The sequence below is a fragment of the Castor canadensis genome, chromosome 2, assembly GCF_047511655.1.
Source record: "Castor canadensis chromosome 2, mCasCan1.hap1v2, whole genome shotgun sequence".
NCBI lineage: Eukaryota > Metazoa > Chordata > Mammalia > Rodentia > Castoridae > Castor > Castor canadensis.
In genome coordinates, this window is record NC_133387.1 from 175,030,901 (window position 1) to 175,046,762 (window position 15,862).

The window sequence follows — 15,862 nt, forward strand, 5'->3', positions numbered from 1 at the left end:
AAGCTCTCACTCAGGATTGAGTGGGAAATGTTCTCTACTAGGGTCACTCGTGGCCAAAACTAAAAGTAATAGGAATTAAAAGATGTTGGTAAAGAATTCTTGGGCCTTACCTGGATATCTTTAAGGAAATTTGGGACTCAAGCTTTCAAAATAGCCACTTACTAAAATCCTATATTTTCCAAAATAAAAACAACGTTATGTGTTATTATGTGTAAGGTGTTGTAACGTGTCAATCCCATGGGCAAATCCCATAATCAGAGATGCTTCCACAACAAAATGTGGAATTTTATTTACTGAGGATCGTGATAAATTGGGTAATTTGGCAATGATGGCAATGACAACTTTGTTCTAACTAGACCATTATAGAGGCTTTTCTTTTACCTTTTTTTCTTTTTTTTTTTGTGGTGCTGGGGTTTAAACTCAGGGCCTTCACCTTGAGCCACTCCCCCCAGCACTTTTACGTGAAGAATTTTTTCGAGATAGGGTCTCACAAACTATTTGCCTGGGCTGGCTTTGAACCGTGATCCTCTTGATCTCTGCCTCCTGAGTAGCTAGGATTACCAGCATGAGTCACGGATGCCTGGCCTTTTTGTTTTTTCTTTCCCAGTGGTAGGGATCGAATTCAAAGCTTTACACATGCTAGGCAAGTGCTCTACCACTGAGCTACATCCCAACCGTTTTCTTCTTTACATAAAAAATAATGGTTACAGGAGACTTAATGCAACACTACAATAATCTATAATCTTGAGACTTTGCTCAGATAGATTATTGGATTTCCTGTTTTCTTTTTGTTCAGATATTTCATTTGGTTAGATGATTCACCCAAAAGTCACTTTTCCAAACATTAAACTGCCTTTGTTCCTCACTGGTTTACAATGCTTACTTCGTTAGGTACCACTCATAAATGTCTTCATTTGTTGTTGCTATGAATCCTTTATAAATGACTGATATACTGATTTTTCAATCAACAAATTACTATCCCTGGTTTTGACAGATAATAGCTTGGACCATGTTTTATAAGTACCAGAAATTCATGCTTAAGCATGAATTCTGTACATGTCAAAACAACATCTCACTGAAAAATGGATTCTGTAAAACAAAATAAGACAAAATTTGCATTAAACTTATAAAATCAGCAGGTTTTCTCCAAGTACCTAGTCTATGACTGGTTCTGTACCAAGTCCTGAGGATAGACTAATTTAATGTAAAATAAATAAATAAATAAAACACCTAAATTGCTTCTCTCATACATCCTTGAGTATAGCAGACTCAAGGTGCACTTCTGTATCAACCAGTTTTTTCTAGAGCTCAAAGCAACACTAACCTATAAGACTGGTATAATTCAAAACTTCAGAATAAATCTACATGTCAGGCAGAGAGAACAAACAAGCAAAATATATTTCTAAGAAAGTTAAAGTACTGATAAACAGAAAAGGAGCTCAAAGTGTGGAGCAAGGCAGTGTCAGGAATGGAATGGGAGCACTGTGGTAGCAAGTAGAAATGGGTCCAGGACTTGCCAAGGACAGGATGCAGCAACACTTCAGTTTTCAAAGTCACTTGGTAGGCAAGTCATACTTATAAGTAACAATATATTTGGGTATTGTTATTCAATAGAAACATTAAATAAGCATACATGTTAATAATTAAGAAATTTGTAGAATATATTAAGATCAAATATTTCAAAATGTACATGTAGTGTTACATTAAGGAAAAATAGGTTCTACGGTTTATTGAGTAATTGTGAAAAAAATACACATTAAATTAACAGGATTATGTGACGTTTTTTATCTGGGTGCTGGAAAAAAATTTTTTTAAGTACTGGGATTTGAACTCTGGGTTTCACACTTGCTAGGCAGGTGCTTTGTTGCTTTAACCACACCTGCAGCTCTTTTTTGCTTTAGTTGGTTTTCAGGCAGTGTCTCATGTTTTTCCCTCAGCTACCCGGGACCATCACCTTCCTACCTAAGGCTTCCCAAGTATCTGTGACCACAAGCATGCACTGCCTCATACACCTGGGCTTATTGGTTGAGATGGTGTCTCATTAACTTTTTTTCAGGCTGGCTTTGAACTGTAGTCCTCCTTTTCTCCATCTCCCAAGTAGCTGACATTACAGGCATGAGCCTCTGTGCCTGGATTTCTTTTCGTATTTCTCTAATAATAGACTATAATAATTTCTATTTTCTCCAAGATTTATCTTGTGTGCATTTGTTGTCTTTTTATAAATAAAACAAATGGTGAAATTTAAAAATATGAAAAAATACAGAGAAGAAAATGAAAATTTCAGATAATCTCATACAAGCCATAATTAATTTCAGCATTGTATTTAATGTTATTTTTTAACAGGCGTGAGTGTGTGTTCACCCCTTTGTTTCTTTAATAATTAAAACTGATTCCATACACACACCAGATAAGATTACTCAAGAACAATAGTGCACTGCTTTTCCACCTTCAATTTAAAGTTTATTGTCACTGACTATAGAATTTTAAGTTGGCTGTTCTTTCATTCAGGATTTCTAAAAATGTTATTTCAGTATTTTTCATCCAATAATTTAAACATCAATCAGATTTTTTGTTCCTTTCAGGTGAGTACTTCTGGGATATTTTTAATGACTTTCTGTTTTTTATTTGCTTGTCAGTATCTTCCTATGCCATGTAGTTTCCTTTTCATCCCAAGTATGATTTTCTATTTGTCTTTCTGGGATTTTTAGTACTTTGCAACTGTATGAATTTATTTTTTATTTATTTCATCAATTGTGAAATATTTTTAACAAGTATTTTCTCAAATATTAAATCTTATCATCTCCTTTGCTCTTTTTCTTCTAGATTCTTTCTCTATGCTCACAACTCTCTTGAATTTTTCTTCCCTTTTGTCCGTGCTTCATTCAGTAGATTTTATCATGATCAAAAAAATGGTCTGTAGTGCTCTCTTCAGCTGTGCTCAAGGTTTTTAGCATATCTATTTTGGTCTTAATTTCAGTCATTGGTTATATGTAAATTATATAATCGTCACTTGTAACTTTTTATACATTTTAGTTCTCTGGAAGGTGTGAATTTAACTAAGATGTATTGTAAGCACTTTTAGTAAATGTCACAATGTACCTGTGGCAGAATAATACAATAATAAAAAATGTGTATATACATAATATATATTTTTATAATATATAAATATATTATAATATATTTATATTATATATTTATATGTATATAAATATATATTTATATATAATATAATATATATTATAAATAATAAAAATGATATCTATATATACACACACGCAAACACACATTTTAGTTCTCCAGTAAAATTCTCCATTTCGCCATCTTTCCTTCTAAAAATATTAATCACTCTGATTTTAAGGTATTGTCAGATAACTTCATTATTTGTTTGATATTTGGATCTAATTATGTTGTTTTTTTTTTCTTTTGGTCATGTGTTTTGATTCAGGCAGTAATATAATTGCTGGCATTTTCATGAAAAGTCATAGTCTATTTCTATGTCACTACTATCTTCCTAAGGACATTCATCACACACTTTATTGACAGTTACATTAAGGCAATAGACCCAGACTCATTCAGGAATTGAACTGACATGAAAAGGGGTTTCATTCTTGGAGAAGTACTATTCTTGTCTTTGCCCTCCTTCCATTCTTATGCTACAGCTTTCTGAATATCCCAACTGAGAAGGATCTGTATTTTCTTGTTCTTCATCCTTGATTGATTTTAGAGACTAATTTTGTCTCTCCAGGAGAAATGGCTGTTAAAAAATTCCACTCTACTTTTCTAGGTTCCTTGGTTTCTTCTCTCGTATAGCTAGAACTCTGCCTTAGAGTTCATGCTTCAAGGGGGACATCAGACTAGTTGATACAGAAGTTCGTGTCTCCTAGCTGCTTTGACAGATATCTAATGCTAACCAGATTTTAAAGTTTTTGTATATGCTGTCTAGTTGTTCTTGAAAGTCACAACTATAATCATATAATATGTAGGATGTTTCTGTTGTTATATATACAAATATGATTTTCATTTGAATTAGATCCTCTTTTAATGATGTCTGTTCTAATAGATTGTTCATTCTTTCATTAACATTAAACAGTTTAAAATACTTGTAGTGTTGTACTATATTTTACTATTTGGTTAGTAAATAAGATGTCATTCATTTGGTGCCTATTATCAGTTGCATATTCTTTCAGAATAACTAATGATTCATGTTTTCAACATTTCTATTTTTCCCTTTTGTCTTAAAATAGTGTGTAAAGGGAAGGAGAGGGAGTTGGCAAATAATTTGACTGCTTCAAAAAGTAGCATTTGAAACATAAATGGAAGGAAATAGACTGTCTAATAAGGTCAAAGTGTCAATCAAAGAGGAGCTGGGGAACAATATTTTATTCTACCTTTTATCAGAGTAATGATTGGATTTTTTGTAGGACTAAACAGATTTTCTACCCATTGAGTGTTTCATTCAGTCACAGTATTTATACTGAATACTAGTGGAAATTTTCTCTATTCTGGAAATAAATTTCCTATCACTCTGGGATATTATTACCTGTAAAAAATAACAAAGAAATGCTTCAGGGAAGGCATTGGCAAAGATTGGGATCATAGTAATGGCACAGGACACTAGTGTCATGGGTTTGAAAATAAGCAGTAGGAATCATGCATGTACCCCTGCTTGATGAGGGTACATGTCTCATGTGACACAAACTGGATTTGAGCTCACTGCTTGAAACAAGGGGCTGACATTTACCTTTCTGTCTCCCAAAAGCATAAGTGAACCAAAGAAGCAAGAAAGAAAACAACCATTTATTAAACCTGTTATTGATTTCTGCCCAATTCTATGAATCTTTAAAACTTTCAGCATTTCAGTGGTCAGACAAACCTCATCACCAGAACTGAGCCAAGCCATTCACCAGCACTATGTTTACATGTTCCAAAAACTGGATGTTGCAGGAACCTTCAACCATTACTTTAATATCAGAATATGGACTGGAGTCTCTAAAGACTAGAGGAATAGGTAGGGGGACTAAGGGGACTACGTAGCAGTTTGCATGGAAAAAAGAAAGACAGGGAAAGGGAAAGATAACAAATGCCTTTTTAAATGACTGAATTAACAGGAAACAAACACAATGTAGAGTCATGCTTTCCAAACTGTTGTGTGGACAGTGATTAACCTGAGGTGGACATGGGGTTGTTGATATAGTAGAATTAAAAGGGCTTATCCATCTAAAGTCTGAAATAGTTCGTAATTCTGAGCATGAAAAATTATTTTAAAACATTAGAAATGGATTTATTATTGAACATATGAGTTAAAATTTTACATAATCTTTAACATAGAAGCATAGAACATTTCTAAGATTGCTGCAGGTAATTCCAAGTTAACTATCCTTCCTACATCCTGTGTTGCCTCTCAACTTGATCCCATTCTATAGGATTTTCTGGTTTTTGTCCACAGGGTACTACAGTGGGCCATTTTAGAAAGCAATGGCTAATGGGACATGCATAGGACCAAGAATCTTAGGGCTTGGGTTTGGTTCCACCAAAAATTATTCTAACTGCTTAGGCACATTCCCAATGATTTAGTATCTTTGTTTTCCTTCATCAGTATCATCAGTACTGTAGTATAGAATTCATCAATATGCATATAGATACATTGCCAGGAGAAGCTAGCAGCTGTTCCAAGAGATGGCACGGAAAGACATTAATGATTTAACTGGATGCATTGCAGGCTACACATCTGACCCTCAGCTCTATAGTCCTAGGAATTTAATTTTCTCACCACACAGACTAGTACCCTCTCAAAGGTGGATTTTTGCATTAATCGAGGTACTAAATTGAGGCATAAAACCAGAAACCTAATGCATTAATTTATCAGGAATAAAGAATACTTATAATTGTTTTTAAAAATACTCTATACTCATGGGAAGCCTGAATGGCAAAAGTTCAATTTGAAATGTAAATCATATTTATGTCACAAACTGGCAAGAATGTATGGTTATCAGCTTCTCTGCAGGAAGCCCAAGAAGTCAAATTAGAAGAAAAGTGGTAAATTACATTGACTTGAGGAGAATCAGGTTTTTCACTGGTTTTAACATTATTATTCAGTAACCTTAAAGAAGAATGCTAAATTAGGGACAGATCTTATTTTGATGAATACAAACATCAAAAATATAGTTAACACAAACTATAAACAAACAAAAAAGTGACATATTTTCAAGGGAAAATGCTTTTATCCCATCAGATTTCATTTTTACCATTAACTGGTGAAAACTTTATTACACATTCACACTATTCCCTAGAAAATTACCACATACATTATTTTAAATGCCTGTTCCATTTATCTCTAAATATAAGTAGTTTTCCAATAGTCTGATTATATCTGAAATAAACTAGCTACAACCTTCCCTTATTCCTCTTGACTTGACTTTGAGAATGAATAAATTTGTCATTGCACTTTTCCAGGTTTCTCATCTTCTCTGTTGTACTTAGCTGTAAATATTTGTCTTAGTATTTTCTCTTTTTCTGTGCTTCTGAAGATGGACAGCTTATGATGCATGTCCTATACATGCTTTCTGACTAATACAAATACTAATACTAACATGTTTTGGATAAACACATTTACTCAGATTATGTTAAATTCTGTTGAACCAGAATCCACTAGGTCCCTTAAAGTTATTGTATTACATTTCTCTAATACACTGTGCATTGGCTTTAAAATATTGTCTCTGAGCATAATCTATGCACCTTACAAGTTATCTGTGAATGTCTCTCATATCTGATCTTAAGAGCAGATTATAGCATCTACTTATAACTTTACCACCTCATTTTTATTTGAGAAGTAAAGCCAAATGGTTTGTGTTAAAGAGCTTTGCAAAATGCAGATAACTATGTGTGTGTTGGAAAATATTTTCATCATTTGTAATCAGAGTTGGAGATAATAGTGATGCTTATTTATTTTATCTAAATCCAAGAACTTATGACACCAAATCAGATTGTGCTTCTCTGATAGTCTAACTTACATCTATTCTACCTGTTATTCTAATTCTGACCCTTAGCTCTATTCTTGGTCAGATGACCTTTTTGAAGCCTTATCAAGTTAATTTTGCAACAAATGATTTAATTTTACAATGATCAGAGAATGCTCTTCCAGTAATGGGAAAGCAGAGCTGGAGAGGAAAAATCATAAATAGATGGCCTCACAAGGAAGAGACTGGTTTGGCACTGCCATTCACATGTTTACCTGAAGAACATGGAGAGGAATTGAAAAACCAAGAGCACTTCTATGACTTCCCCCATAGCTCTCTTTAATTTGTCACAGAAATGAAATACCTACAGATGTGTGCACATGTATGTATATGTGTATGCATATGGGTATGTTTTAGTTTTCCTAGGTTACATGTATCTATAGATGAGAATAAATTTTGCTTTCATATTTTCTATGTTTTCATGTTTTTCCACATATTTCAAGACTTTCTAAGTACATGTTTAGTATCCATGATTGAGTTGACATAAAATCATTAGATTCAAAATAAGGTTGTAGATGGAAAAAACTCAGTAAGTAATAGGAGCAAGTGTTTCCCTAATCCTGCTTCCCCTTTTATGTGTTTGGTCCTGGGAAATCTAAATTTCTGTTCCTCTCAATTTACTTACCTATTAAAATGTGATAGAGTAACTTCTGTTAATTTTATGTTATAAATTAAATATACTATACAAATTCAATCCATTATAATTTTTATGTCTTCTGGTCTTTCTCTTTTTTCCATATTACTTTGCACATTTCTGTATTTTTTTACATCATAAAAGTTACATTTTTCTTTAAATGAAAACAACAAATAAAGATAAACTCTAGGGAAGGTCACATTGCATTATGTCACTCCAATTTAATTGATTTTAATTTACCATTTATAATCTTTTTTGACTCATAAATTTAAAAATAGGCTTTGTGAAATATAAGTAGTTCACAAGTAAACTAAATAGTTTAACTCATATTTTATTGGATAATAACTTGAGCTTATAAATCCCTATCTCTATGCTTCAAATTACTCAATTAAAAAGGGATAAAGGTTAACAAATATTCCTGAAGATCCTTAGCTTCTGTAACAACAATTAACTGATACGAGTTAAGTATTTAACACAGGCCGGAAGCTCTAGCATGTGACTTAAAGATACTTCCCAATGCAGTCTTCACAATCATTCAATGAGGCAGTAGATTTACTATTTTGATTTTCTCCATAACAGAGCAGGTCTTGGATCCAGGTCCTTTTATTCTTTACAAAATCTGTAATTTACACATGAGCTCAAGGAAAAGAGAAAATGGTGGTAGTACCTAAGACCCATGAAGGGAACATTTTATCCTAGTTCACTTGTTTTGAGCATCAGCTACAGTTGTGCGTCAAGCTGGTCCAGGTATGCTAACTTCTTAGCTGGGGGGATAAATTACTACTGACATCAGCAGCCTGCTGTTGTGTCCAGTCTACTCTTTTGCGTTCTTAGAGTTGGGACTGTGACTCGCAGAGTCTCGGACAGAATCTACTACAATGGGAATCATAGCTTCCAGGAGAGAAGCCAGCACCTAGGAGGAAATGTCAAGACTTTCTCAGATGCTGCATGAAACTCCTATGACCACTAACTTCAGTTCCTATTTTAGAATACTTGTGTTTCTCACAGAGTGAGAAAACAGTGCCTTCTGAGGTCATGGGGACAGAGGCAAACTCTCCAAGGTAACCTGAGTGTCCAGTCCCTGCTTCAACCATCAATTGACCCTGAGACCTGGGCATAGTTTCCACTGTCACAATGACATTATTGAGTATGTGGACTCTCACAGTGCCGTGACACAGGCAGAGCACTTTCCTAGCAAGTGTGAGGCCCCGAGTTCAATCCCCAATAACATAAAAAGATTTGAAATATTCATTACCTGCAGACATATTTTCCTTCAGATAGTCCCTCATATGACTCAACCCAGATCTACTTATTCCCTTCTTTTAAAATTCATATAATTAGATGAAGTTTGAGGCAAGTATGGAAACATAGAGTGACCTTCTTAGAGAAGCAAACAAGGATACAGATGAGAGAGATGATAAAAGATATGAGGGTACTGATGAGAGAGAGAGGTGGGAAACTGCCAGCATGAGGTAGTGTTATGAAATCCAGGAGTGAAGAGAGCCTTCATGTTTATTTGTTTGGAAGAGGATAGAAAGAAAAATTTTAGTAGAATGGACAGAGAAGGATAAGGAGATCTGGTTTGGTAGTACGAAGAGGCTCAGAGATAACAATCAGTGGTCTCTGAGCAGATGACTTGAGGTTTTCAGCACTTTCCTGTCACATGTCTTATGAATATGAGTGTTCACCACATCCTACTGACTGAGAGAATCTCCACTCAAGAAACCAGAACATATCTTTACTGATTCTCTGTCATAGAGGTCATTCTGACTTTAGAGCATGCTTCCTTGTATTTGTTTCCTTAACCTCTAGTCACTATCACATAGTACCTAGGAAGATTAGCCTACACTAGGACTTAATCATGATTACTTAAATTTTGGAAAATTAATAACCCATGATATATATGAATTTGAATGAAACAATATAATAAAAATAGGACATTATTCACATTTGAAAAAAGATTTAACAAATACATTTGACAGAATTTAGGAGAGAGAAACTAGAGTCCTTATCCAGCCCCTGCTATGAAGGTCCTGCATGACTTCAGATAACGGAGGACAAAAAGTTCCTGGAGCTAAGTGACTGGACTGGGACAGCCAATATTTGATGGTGGAAAGATCTTTTGGTATTACTGGTTAAATACTTCCCAAGGAAGTGAGAGTGCAGGATCCTCTCTATTCTTTTGATGAAGTACCCCTCCCACTCTACTATTGGCACTGAAACATGGAACTCTCATCTGACCTAGGTCATTCTCAGCCTCAGAATTTTATCAAATCTCCATTGCCATGTTCTGCTTAACTTCATAAAGAGGTAAGGTGTCCATATAATTTCTCTTACATATCCACCACAGTTTTGAGCATGTCACACTATTAAAACTCATGCATGATCTCTCCCGGCAAACTTAAACATTAAGTGTGGTCTTGCTACTGCTTAATGGTATGCAACTCTTCCAAATTTGATTAATCTCCATTCTATCACCCTCTTCTCTCTCCATACTTTCTTACTCTTAACTTCCACTCTCAGTTCTAGTTTTCCTCTCTTCTACCAATAGAATGTCTCCCAAGATATTATATATCCATGTTTCCACAAATGTCCCCTTCTCTCTGGTTCTGCTCAATATCCCCTTTTCTCTTTGTCTGACCTCTACTAGCCCTTCAAATTCACTCATTCTTCACAGTCCAGCTCTCATGACTCCTTTTCTGCAAAATCTTCGGAAAGAGCTGAATCAAAAATAATAGCTAATTCTCCCTGCTTTTATTGGTTTTCTGAATCAATGCTGCTGATGCTGTGATGAAGTTACTGAAGAAAAGGAGACTAGAGTTAGCCTGTAGGATTATTTTTGTGGCAGTACAGGGGTTTTAACTCAGGGCCTCACACTTACCAGACTCTACTACATAATCTACTCTACCAGCCCTGGCCTATAAGCTTCTTAATCTTAGCCTTTTGAATAACTATCTGGGAAAAGTAGTTACTTTCTCTTTACCTTGTTTTTTTTTTTATGTATAAAATGAGAAAAAACTATTGTTAATACTTTTTGAGATTGTGGTCAGGATTAAATGAGATCATGTGTAAATTGCTTAAGAATACTTCCCAGCACAGGGTTAGCTCTAAAATGAAGTATGTTCTGTTACTGTTGCATTATATATGAACAATTCCATTGCCTCTGATTATAAGAACATAGATCTATCATTATATACTATGGTGGACTCCTTCAGGGAATTGGCCTTCTTTGTCTTTATGGATTTAGCAAGATAACAGCACCTGTTGTAAACAGAAATTTAATAAGTACCCACAGAATTACTTTTGTAGTGTGTCTGATAGGAAAAGAGATTTGAGATAATTTTGTATAGCATCCACTATAATATCTGACAAGTCATAAGAACTCTGTAAATGATCAGCTTCATATGACAGAATCAAAACCAGAAATCTGAATCACAAATCAATGAAGCAGTTCTTTGAAACAATGGTAAAGATGGTGGCGCCAGAGTCATAGGATTTTGTAAAAAGATTGCTATGTAGGTGTTATGCCTAGGGCTTCCTGAGAAGAAGAATGAAGAAAACTACATGGTAACTGAACTTACTGAATATAACAGTGAATCAGAAAACTTACTATTTGTAATTTCAGTAGCACAGTGCTTAGAGTTTTGATCAGAGGTACAAAGAGTTGAGATAAAATTATGTGTGCCTTATGCACTTAACACAATTGGTCCAGCAAAAGGAAAATAATCTTTATTTTCTATGGCATTATAAATCCAATCCAGTGGTCCCAGAGGTCCCATGTAGCCATTTGTGAACAAAAATAGATGTGTTTGTTGCTTATAAAAGATATGAGGCAGTTGTACGAGGCAAGTATAATACTGAATATTTCCTTGACTCTTTTTGTAAATTGGTAGGTAATGAAATGAAGTTTGTGGTTTATCTAGTCTAGCAAGCGCATGCGAATCTCAGAGAGGTAAGGTTGAGATTCAGGTGTATAAAAATGGCAGCAATATTTTGAAAGTTATCTACTGTTAATATATGTCATGGTTTTGGCCCCACAAGGTACCATACAGATTACATGGTCCTGAGTGTTTTGAACTTGTTTACATGGATCCTTGCCCAGAAATCTAATACATAAGATAAAAAAAGTTTCTCACTAACTATAGTTAACATGGAAGTCTTGGAAAAAATTCACTAGATTCATGAGATTCCTGAATGCTTTGCAAAGTTACAGGATTAATCCCTTAATCTGACCTGACAATCACATGGTTAGCTGGTAGTGACACATAAATGGATATAAGTACTTTATACTATTGCATTTCATTTTATTTAGGGTGGGGCTAACCTTATTTACATAGGAACCTTGAGGCAAAGAAATTAAGAATGGGGCCAAATAAGGGATTGAGGGAAGAGCCCCCTTGATGGAAAGTTTTTCCCTTTCCAGTTTGGGAGGAAGAAAAAAAATTATCTTGACTCTACAATTTAGTTTTATAATATTTTTTAAAAGATTATTTTATTAACTCTCTCAACCAGTTACTGAAGGAAAGGTAAAGAAGGATATTTTAGTGTATTTATTTGTTTGGTCAGAAAATACGACACCCTGATATGTGTATGGCTTTCAAACTTCATAAAGCAAAAAAAAAAAAAAATCACATAGCAAAGTGATGAACAGGCAAATCCAAAATCATATTGAGGTATCTTACTACTGCTCTATCAGTGGGCAACAGGAAAAACGGAATAAATGAACTTCACAAATATAGTAATATAAGTGATGTAGGATGAAGAAAAATAGAATTTGCTAATTGGGATACTCTCAAAGGTCATCAGCTGTTTCATTAAAAACTTCCAAGGACTTTTTCTGTTAATGAATTCAAGTTGTTTCATCTTATTTAATTATATCATATTAATTTAAGCTTATATGATTTCTCAGACAGTTACTGAAATTTTTTCCTTCCGTTTTTAGCCTTGCCCCATGAGCTTATCTCACATGTGATATGGAGGGTGTAAAGCAAGAAAAGAAGGGGAAATTGTATGATGGGAAGGACCTTCCTCCCAGGTACTTCACAGAAGGCAAAATAACAAACAAGGTTAAGCTAATCTGGAGATGGATGAAGAGGGAGAACCTAGATAATCCAACATTATAAAATACACAAGTCAGCATACAATAGAGATACTTGCATGATCATAGCCACAGACAAGCAGATTTTAGAGTTTGTGATGACTGTGTAGTACAGATGGTAACAGATGGCAGCAAAGCAGTCATAAGACATCATGGTGTACGAGAAGCACTCAGTGATCCCAAGGAAGTGGAAAAAAAGCTGGGAGACACAATTTTGGTAGGAGATAAGTCTGCTCAGTCCCATAATGTAGAGCAGCATTTTGGGACAAGTCATAGAGGAAAAACTGATGTTAAACACAGACAAGTTCCTCAGGGAAAAAACACATTTCTGTTTACCTTTCCTCTATTCTTTGTTAGATAGATTTGCATCAACTATATCAGGGAACACAGCTGAAAGAGAACCAATCTTTTCATTGCTATTAGCACTTTGGATTCTGCTTTTCATATTTAATGTCCATACATTTAAATACATATGTTTATAAACAATTTATAAATATGATTCCCTAATATCATTTTAAATTTTATAGAATATCTTAGAAACCTTTTTATATAATTATTATTGAGATTTGTCTTTTAAAGTTTTATAGCAGTACTAGTATGGAAGATTAAGAATTTACTTAGCAATTTATGTTTAATTGAACCATTAGGTTATATCTAGATTTTCACAATAATGAACAAGGTTGTAATGAAAATATTTTCCCCACTTTTTTCAATAGGCATGTGGACTTTTTCCTAAGGTTGACTTCAGCAAGGTAGAAAGAAGGCTACATACATTTTAAAGTTTCTTACATGCATCCACATTTTTTTACAAAACTTCTTTAACAGTAACATCAACAATTTTTTAACCATATGGTAAAGGCAGCCCTTTTTTCTGTACTTACAGGCCATTTGAGTGCCCTTTTCTGTGAATTACTTGTTTATATATTTTGTTCATTATTGTATTAAGCTGTTAGCCTCTTTCTTATTCATTTTAGAAAAATGAGTAATCATTAGTAAAATATAGATATTTAGCTCATTTAAAAAAGACAATGTGTTATGATAGAGTGGTCCACAGAACTCAGCATTTGCTAAAAATTCTGTCATTGCAATAGATGAGGATTCTGGAATTAAATTTTACATCTCAGGGGTAAAAAGAATCCCAGGGGTATGAATTCACCCATCTGGTGAATTTTAACTCTTACTAACTCTCATGAATTGTCCTGTTCTTTGCAATATTTTTTTCAGGACTGTCTTTACTTCCTTATTCCTCAAGGTATAGATCAAAGGGTTCAACATTGTTCCTACTAGATTCATCAGAATTTGTACCACGGTTCCCAGCATGGGGTTGGGTGTGGGCTGCAGGTAGACAGTGATGATTGGCCCATAGGCACAGAGGATGGCAATGAGGTGGGTACTGCAGGTAGAGAAGGCATGGCGACGGCCCTCAGTTGTACTGATACTCAAGATGGAGACTGTGATTCAAGTATAGGATAAGAGGATCAGGAAAAAGCAGACAAGAGATACCAGCCCAACATTTGTGAAGCTCACTCTCTGCGCTAAGGATATATCAGCTCAGGCCAAGGGCAAGAGTGCTGGGATATCACAGAAGTGATCCACTTTATTGGGACCACAGAATGGCAAGGTAAAGGTAAGGAAGGTTAAGACACTGGAATGTATGCACCCTAACAGCCATGTGCCAGCAGCCAGGGCCACACAGATTCTAGGACTCATGATGACTGTGTATCGCCAAGGGTTACAGATGGCAGCAAATCGGTCATTGGCCATCACAGTGTACAAGAAACACTCCATGCTTCCAAGGAAATAGAAGAAGAAGAGCTGGAAGACACAGTCTTGATAGGAGATGAGTTGGCTCAGTCCCATAAGGTAAAGCAGCATTTTGGGACAGGTCACAGAGAAGAAACGCATGTCAAACACAGACAAGTTCCCTAGGAAGAAATACATGGGTATGTGAAGGTGAGTGGAAGAAATAACAGCCACCAGGATCGACACATTTCCCAGCAGGGTACAGATATAGAAGGACAGGAATAAGACAAAAAGCAGACTCTCCAATCCCTCTGTGTGTGGGATTCCCAAGAGGATAAAGTCAGTCACCACCAAACAGTTCCTCATATCCATGAAAGCCAGTCCTGAGGGATGAAATAAGTGGAAACATAGGACATGGAGGAATCCCTCGCTTACTGCCAATGGAGCAGACATACTTGGAAATAAAATTTAAATGATTGTGTTTTGTTTTTAATTTATGAAAAGGGTGCTTGTGATATAAGTTATGGGGCATTATAACTGCAATGGAACATTCAAGTTAACTGAAAATTCTACAGAAAACAGTTTTGTTGTACTGATTCCAAATGCAGATGTCTCTTATTAAAATAATAGTGGAAAAAATATGTTAGAGAAATGATTTTCAAAGAAAAGGATAGGATCCACACAAATATATGCTGTTCCTCCCTGATGGTGGAGAGATATTGAGATTCAGAATCATTCTAGGGTTTTTCTACATTGCTGGAGATAGGAGCTACAACTTAAGAATCACTGAATTTGTCTTCCATGATTGCTGACTGCATTACATTTTATACTTTTTTAAAAAGTAAGTCCTAAAGAAAGGTCAAACAACACTGCATTACAGTTCAAAATGCTTATATATATCAATTCATTTAATTCTAACAGCAACCCTATGCTGTCAATCTACAGAAAAGAAAGCAGGTGGGCTGTTGAAGTGCTATGCAACTCTTCTAAATTCAGGCAGCTAATGAATGGCAGAACCAGGAATGTAGATCCTTTATTTTTCTTTCTCTTAAGACATCAGTCTGTTCACTGCCTGTGCTGTACCTGTGATGGAGTGCCAGCACTGCCGGCCTTCTCAAACTTTGCATGAAAGTTATCCATGTTCCTTCTCCTCCTCAGTAAGCAATGAGAAATCAGCCTGTCTTTCCAGCTATCTTCCATCCCTCTTTCCCCACACAAACAATTGTAAAGGCCGGGGGAGTAAATAGTTTTTGATATTCACAACTCTATCCTCTATGAAAAGAACAGTGTCAAGTGCAGAGCATGTTCTCAAAGTGAAATAACTCACTCAATGACTGGCAAGAATTGCATATCCTTCATTTGTCTTCATAA

The 15,862-nt window shown here is 35.1% G+C and overlaps 1 pseudogene; it reads right to left on the reverse strand.

Moving 5' to 3' along the window:
- Positions 1–13,918: 13,918 nt before the first annotated feature.
- LOC109703454 (olfactory receptor 10D3-like) lies at positions 13,919–14,863 on the reverse strand (annotated as a pseudogene).
- Positions 14,864–15,862: the final 999 nt, after the last annotated feature.